The sequence below is a fragment of the Protopterus annectens genome, chromosome 2.part0 (assembly GCF_019279795.1).
Source record: "Protopterus annectens isolate FY-2018-M chromosome 2.part0, PAN1.0, whole genome shotgun sequence".
Lineage (NCBI taxonomy): Eukaryota > Metazoa > Chordata > Ceratodontiformes > Protopteridae > Protopterus > Protopterus annectens.
In genome coordinates, this window is record NC_056728.1 from 1,409,434,702 (window position 1) to 1,409,442,634 (window position 7,933).

At 43.7% G+C, this 7,933-nt stretch overlaps 1 protein-coding gene across 1 annotated transcript in view; it reads right to left on the reverse strand.

Moving 5' to 3' along the window:
- The window catches only part of NAA15 (N-alpha-acetyltransferase 15, NatA auxiliary subunit), a 2,782,393-nt gene that overhangs the window by 1,912,896 nt on the left and 861,564 nt on the right, over nt 1–7,933 (reverse strand). The gene's annotated exons all lie outside the window — the stretch shown is intronic.

The following is a 7,933-nucleotide window of genomic DNA, read 5'->3' on the forward strand; positions in this document are numbered from 1 at the left end:
GTGGCCACGACAGTGGACGGTACTCCCACCGCCAACGCACCAAGAGGGAGACTTGGGACCGAAAGCATCAATCCCGAAGCCTCCCCCCCAGGGCAGAAGGAAGAAGTCCGTGCACTGAACTCCGACCCAAGAGCCGGAGTCGGAGCAAGGGTCGGGCCTGACCCTAACACCTCCACCGGTTCCACCAACACCTGCTCCAACGGTGCCGAAGCTGTTGGAGGAGGAAGTACAGTAGGGGAGTGGACCATCGGCTCCGAAGCCAAATGGGCTGGAGCCGAAACCATCTTTTGGAACACCGGAGACTGGAAGAGTCGAAGGAGCACCCTGTCGATGTCCGAATCAGACATCCTGGATGATCTCGAGGATACCGATCGGGCCCGAACCGATTTCTCCATCGGCTCCGAAGGGCTCGGGGACCGGCTCTGAAAGGACTCAACAATTATCGGCTCCGAGGAAACCTTCAAGGAAATTTCCCTCGGTGCCGATAAGGACTTCGGCTCCGAGGGGGAAGAGTCTGAGCCGATGACCCTTATCGGCTCCAATATCAGTGGAGCCGATGAGGGTGACCCGCCTCTCGATGCCCCAGACCTCGGCTCCGAAACCAGAGGGGTCGAGGCTGGAGGCATCGAGGCAGACCGTTCCGACCTCGGCTCCGAAGTCCGTGGAGCCGATGGAGAAGTCTGCTTAGTTTTCTTAGCCGTCGGTTCCGACTGACTGGTCGGAGCCAGCGCTTTCCTCTTTTTAGAAGGAGACTGAGAGGAAGATAAAGCCTCCTTGAAAGAAGGCTTGATTAATCCTTTGAGGATTAATTTGTTTTTTCCTCTCCTGGAGGACTCTGGAGGAAAACGCATGGCATACACTGCACGATTCCTGCAGATGTTTAGCGCCAAGACAATAGACGCACGAGGAGTGGTCGTCCGTTATGGACATTTTGAACCCACACCTCGTGCACTTTTTAAACCCGGAGGGTTTATGTTCTTTAGACATAATCCTACAAAAACAGACAACAACAGTAACTTAAGTGTTTGACACACAGGAACAAAATATGTATGCCACTAACTCAGAAAAAATATTTAAACTAAAGAACTTTTTTTTAAGAGAAAGATAAAGGGGAAACAAGGAGGGTCAAGACCCTCTAACTCAAACGGGTACTTGACCCACACACAACCACTAAAGTAGTAGTTAGCACAGGGGAAGGCCCCTCTAACTTAAACGGAACCTTCTCTGACAGGAAAATAAACGAAAATCCCAATCAAACTGTCAGAAACACACTCGTACACAAAAAATAGCCGTTAAAACAGCTTTTGGGTTTAAATGAAGCAAATACTGACAGGAAAAAAGCCTAATATATAGTACTTAGCCCAGCCAATGTTGAGACCACGTCCAAGCTCTGTAAGCGGCAAACGAGATCTGGGGGATTAGTGGTGGTGCATCCTGGGATAAAGATAGCTCAGCCAATTAGAGGCCTCGCTCTATAGCATAAGCGTGCCGAGTCGGAGCAGAGGGATCGGCTCCGAACCCATCAGTCAGAATGTAGGCGAGATAGGATCACATAACATCGAAAATTTCAGGAGTCTGCCGACCGGCACTTGCGAACTGCTTCTGCTTCGGGCACCGTGTGGCAAGAAAGACGGATTAAAATGGAGTCCGCTGCATGTTTTATACCCCTGATGACCTAATGTCATGGAAGAGGAGACAGCAACCGACGCAGGACCCAAGACTTTGTTATTCTGGCCGACTGAGGGCAATCTGCCAGCAGATTACCCAAATGTAATGACTGCAACAGTGAAACATGAAGAACATCCTCCCTTTGACAAAACCAAATTGGAATGGATCCAACCACATCTTTTATGTTCTTGTTGATAATTTCCATAATTCCTTCCATGGCTTTGCAAATAAAACTATTCAGACTGTGTGCGCAGTTTCAAGGATCTGTTGAAGGTCCTCCCTTATGAAGGGGGATGACCATGTCAGTCCTCCACTCATGTGGCACAAAGCTTGTTTTAATATAGTTAAAAATGACCCATGGGTCTTGATAAGTCATTTTTGACTGTTCAGAATGTATCCTGGGATATTTTGGGGGGCTAATTGAGGCCACGTCCTTAGCTTTAGTGAGAACAGCCAGTGTACGCTTTTTATAGCTGGAAGGATTATACATGAGGGTACCGGAGGGGGGGGAGCTGGAACTGAATGCATCCACTCACAGGCTTGCCATATCACCAGGCCCACTGAATGTAACACCATTAACCACCAGTTTGGCATACTGCTGTGTGCTGCTCTTGAGATTTTTGATGTAGCTGAAGGCCTTATGGTTCTTTCACCTGGGAGGCTGTTTTAACCTCAAAGTTGGCTCTCCTTGACCCAATTATCCCTCTAGTTGCCCTTTACTTTTTGAGAGACTTATCTTTATGGGAATCACCCTTCCTAAGTTTTGCCATAATTTTTTTCTTTTTGCTGTACATCCTGTTTAATTTGGGAAGCCACCAGGGTGGTTCCAAGGCTAGACCTACATTTACTTCTGTTGGGTATTGCAGCCTCTGTGCAGCTATTGACAAGGCTGGACATAGTTTCTTAGAACAATTCAGGGTAAGCTATGTTCTTGGGGTTTGGAGGGGCATTAAATTTTGACAAACCATCATTTGGATAAACAGTAATTTGCCTTGGAGTAGTTCACAACTGTTACTGGGTTTTAATGAAATTATGGAGTTCAGAAAACTGACAGTTTTATGGTTGGACCTTAAGAGAAAGGAAGAGACACGGGGGGCTGCATTTTCTCATACTTCTGAGCATGAGGTCCAGTATGTTGCAGCCTCTAGTGACCACATTCACCATTTGGTCAAGGGCGCTTGTATTTACCAAGTCCAGGAATCTATGTGCCTGTAGATTCAAGGCAGTGCCAGATTCCCAGTCTATAGAGGGGCAATTAAAGTCTTCCATGAGCAGGGTGTTGAGTTACATGTCAAGCATTTCCAGTAGGTCCAAGAATGCATTGTGAGCTTCTTGGGACAAGGGTGACCTAAATGGCAAGAATACAAGGGCTTTTGTCTATGGTGATATGAATGTGGAGGAAGTCCAGCACATTATCCTGTTTGATCACCCTAGAGGTATGCATGTTACTGATGTATATTAAGAACCTCCAACTTTATGCCTCGCCAATGCAGCTACTGGTCTAAGTGTGGAAGGCACTGAAACCTTGCACTACTGGGTATGGTCTACCACTTTAAACAATGTCTCAGTGCACAGATGTCTACATTCAAGTGTAAGGAAGCCTTGCAGGAGCGCATTTATTTCTTCAATTTATTTTATTTAGGGTCCGTTTAAGTACTAATGAAGTTTCATCATGTGCAGCTTGGCTAACAGTGGCAGCACAATATCAAGTCTCAGAATATCCAGAAACCTCATGGTTGTCACTACTGACCTTCCTTAGTATGTCCTAGAACAAAAAGGGTTCTGCCTTGATCTGAAGCAGGCATATAATTGTTGCACAGGCATCCACAAGGAAACAATGGAGATCACCTTTCTAGATGAGAAAAGGTATGACTTCTTGTCATTCAGGGACAGACCTAGTCTGCTGACAGCATTCAGCATCTTCTTATAGATTATGCCTTAGTTGACTGCCCAAGACAGGAGGCAGATGTGAAAGCCCATTGTATTTCAGTGAGTCAAGTGGAGCCAGACATTTTCTGGAAGCTTCTAGATGCAAGAGCAGAGCAGAGCCAAGCCAAAGGGAAGGAGGTGAAACTGGTTCTGAAGACCCCCCCCCACTTTTTTTTTAAGATGCAATGTCATATCATACAATGCCTAAGAGCCCAAGAGGGAGAGAGGACCTGAAGAGTCAGCATCTTTAATCTGAGAATCTTTAAGAGTCCAAAATGGATCCCTGTGACCAGTCCTTCTTGGAACGCTCTGTAGTAAAAAGCTTTCCCGTCCTGGCTGAAGGAAACACATTTGACTGTTTCTTTTATTAACATCTACTAAAAGGGGCGGGAATAAATATTCCTGGACTTTGGGTATAGAAGGAAGCCCCCTTTTTTCTTGGCTTACAATGTGAACTTAAGGCTGTACCCTCAGGGGAGGATCTCAAATACATTACTGCCCAAAGTTATGAGTTATGCTTAACAAATTCTGGTAAAAGCAGGATAACCAGCCCTAATTCTACTGGGGGGAGAATTAAGATAAGGAAACTGGAGGGCCATGATGATTTTAGGGGTTGGGAGGGAGAAGGCTGACATGGTCAGAGCTACACCCTGCAGAGAACATAATCCTGAAGGCTTGCCCCCAAATTTCCATCTAACCCCTTGCTGCAATTTCCTTTTGTATACAGTCTTTCTACCCTCTGGCTATTTAACCCCCCTCCCCAACTCTGAGGAGGTCTTGCTTTGACAGAATTTCTGCTGGATTCTGGTATGGAAGGGTAAAAAGAGCATCGAACTGACCCCACAGATCTTCTCTATCTTTTTTTTTCTTTTAATTACACCATAAAAGGAGGATTCGAAGAACATCTCATCTATGGGTGCATTAAGCAACTGAACCTAAGCATCACCAGACAGTGAGTGCATGAATAACCTGTTGTAGCAGCTACAACAATCTACTCGCATTTTATCCATATTTTCTTAGTTGCAAAACAGCCTGGGCTTGGCCAGTCATATCTGCCTTCGTCTCCTATTGCACTTTACTACTATTCTAGAGCTGTAGGACATGCTTGTGATACAACATAATGTAGGCCTGAACATTCAAAGCACAAAAAAAACAGAAGTGCTGAGTTATATACACCTCTTCCCCAAAAAGAGAACTTATTTTTTAGCAGCAATAAACATTAAAGAAAAACTTGCACAGGAATCTGGTTGTAAATACATTTCATATGTTGATCCACAGTTGTGCAAGTAAAACTAACAGTAGACATTCTAATACATTACTGTAGATGCAGCCTAAGCCAAATGTCTACATCATCACAGCTTAGGGACGAAAAAGGAAAATGGGGATGAGGCCAGTAAACTAAGGCTCTAGAAACCCCTGCAGAGTGGTCCTAAAAAGCCTGTTTTGGGCTGTGAAAAGGAATCCAGTTGCACTGCTTTGTAAAAGTGTTTACAGAGAATCAAGTTGCTGCTCTTGGAATACTTTGAATTGACTCCTTTCAAGAAAGCCACTGAAGCCCAAGCCCTTGTGGAATGGGCAGTAACCTTGCCTGGAAGTGGCTTACTAAGAAAAGTATAACAAAAGGCAACTGCATCAACATGAGACAACTAGCTATAAATGGTCCATTTTGAAACTGGCCATCCTCTCCCATCATCTTTATACAAGACAGACTGCTGATCAGCTTTCCTAAAGGTTCCGAGTTTTGCCTAAATAACATCTCTTCTGCCTGTGGACAGAGTGTGAAGGGACCCCCTCCTCTCTTATTCCTGGGTTCACAGAAGAAAACTCTCACATTAATTCTCCGATGAAGTAAACTGAGCCCACTCTAGATGTCTTCGGACAAGGGAGCGAAGCAATCGAAGTAAAAGTAGTCTGCAGCTGAAAAGTTCTGAGGTCTGTGCGTGCCGATGTCACATTTATACTCCAAGGTTTACAGCCCTACATGTGACGTCCCATGCACATATGGCAGCCAGGCTTAAGCTTTTGTATAGGAGCAGATGTCAGGTCGCCTGAGGGCTGGAAATCCCACAGTATGAATACTGTGGGAATAGAAGGACATAAAGGGCATTGTCACCGCCTCCTTGAATTTTGTAATTTGAAGTGAAATCAACAATGGGAAGCTTACATAAACTTCCACTGGAACAAAAACACATCTAATGTTCCCCCGACCTTACAGAACAAATGTAAACTGCACTGATTACATCGCAAACAAGTTAATCACTAGGGGGTTCCTTACCTTCCAAAAAACATGACATGACTGGGCTCATGAATCCACAACTCCAGAAAAGAAGAGAGAGTTGATCAGACTTCAGAAGTATGTTCATCTCCCCTTAAATGCTACTTCTGCATGCCACACTGTTACAATTGTTACTAACTCTCTTCAATGGGTTAAACCCTCTGTCCCCCTTTATTTACTTATTACAATTTGTTTATGGAGTAACTACACGGGTTTACTAATCCTTTCAATCACAATCCAGGTACAAAGTAGTATAAAAGTGAACATGACAAGATGCATGTATATGCAATTTTGCAATAAAATATGTAAAATACATTGGAAATGAGCACATTGACGATTAGGTACACAATATACAAGAAAACACATTAACGTTTGATAACTTGTTTGGATACCATACAGTACTGGCTGCTGGGCATTCAGAAGAAGATCAAGATGCAGCTTTCCTTCCTAAGAGATTATGGCCAGGAGCAGTGCCTACAACTCCAAATGGCTGGGACAGAGCTTGCATTACAAAGAAACTAACTTCCCTTGGATTATTGAGGAGTCAGCATGGGTTCCTTACCTTGTAAACGAAGAACCCATAATCAGCACCAGCTATAACTGCAGGAAAGGGAAATTAATCTTAAGGTCAAGATAGACTGTTCACCACTAAACAACCAGAACACAAAGTGCATTATGAAGAGATCAGCTAGACTATGGTGACACTGCAGCCACTGACTGCAGCGTTGACACTAATGCCCATCTCCAGCATACAGAAAGCACCATGAAGACTATGACAGACATCAAATCAAATATGTTGGAGGGTTTTAGCTTGGGCTTTCTACTACATCCATATTCAAGATGCTAACGACATTACCTCCTGAACCCTCTCTACAGCAGACAAGGCTAGAAATCTAACATATCTGGTATATAACAAGACAATCCCTTGAGAAACAGTAGTGTATGTATAAAGATATTTAACAGAGCTGCATATCTGTCATGTTCAAGTTTATTTAAGTGCTTTTTACCAGACACTGAAACAGATTAAAAATAAAACAATTAAAACAAGATTACAAGACAAATGTCATCAACCACATTATCATAGGTCAATTCAAGCAATGAGTTCCAAACATATGGATCAACCAATAACTTCAGTTACTCCAGAGCTCAGGATCCTTCTCCACAATGCACGTCCCCCTCCCCCGTGGCTCTCTTAGGTTTGCAATCTAAATCTGAAAGAGAAGTAAGAGAAAACAAGAACATGTATTAACTTGGAGACAGGCTTCAGTATAGGTTTACAAGGTCTGACAGAAGATAAAGGAACCATGAGAATATGGAGGGAGGTGCTGGGCAGTTTAAGTGGATAGATTAAAGATAAAGCATTATGGTAAGCACTCCACTTCCACATCCACATCCCATGTTACTCCATCCACCCAAATGTTTCAAGTTTCTGAACCAAATTTCCAGCTACTGAATCCCTGGGTGGAATAATGCCCCTGAGGATCTCAACCTAGAGATCACTTCCAATTACTAATGTTTGACAAAGGTATGCATGACAACCCACACAGTAGAAGCACAAACGTCAACACTACAATTCTTAAAAAGGCTATGGACGTTGTAGAACAAGACAGAGGTTTAGATGAGATGGCTTTGCTGCTGGTCTGATGTATAAAAAGTATGCAGTTGGACAGCAATATGCAGAAAGTTAATTTTTGAAAACATACTTGAAAAGGAATAGGAAGTAAAAAGCTGGTTTGACCTGTCTGAAAATGTTTGTGCAGTGTCAATTAAAATCAAAGCAATCTGAATATCAAAGTTCAGTAAACGCTCTCCTCCACTGGAACTGGAAAAAGACTGGAAGCTGAACAGCCTGGTTTAGGGTAAATTAAGAAGCTGTTCTAGTGTAAAATCAGTGATTTGCTCTGAGGGAAACCCTATCCTTGAGGAAGTCTAAAAAGGGTTTGATGAGTGGGTCTACAGAACAAGGTCTTCCAGGAAAAACTTCACATCAGATGAAGAGATAACTCAAATGAGGCACAAATCAATGCCTACACGAGTGCGCACACACAGACGCACACACGA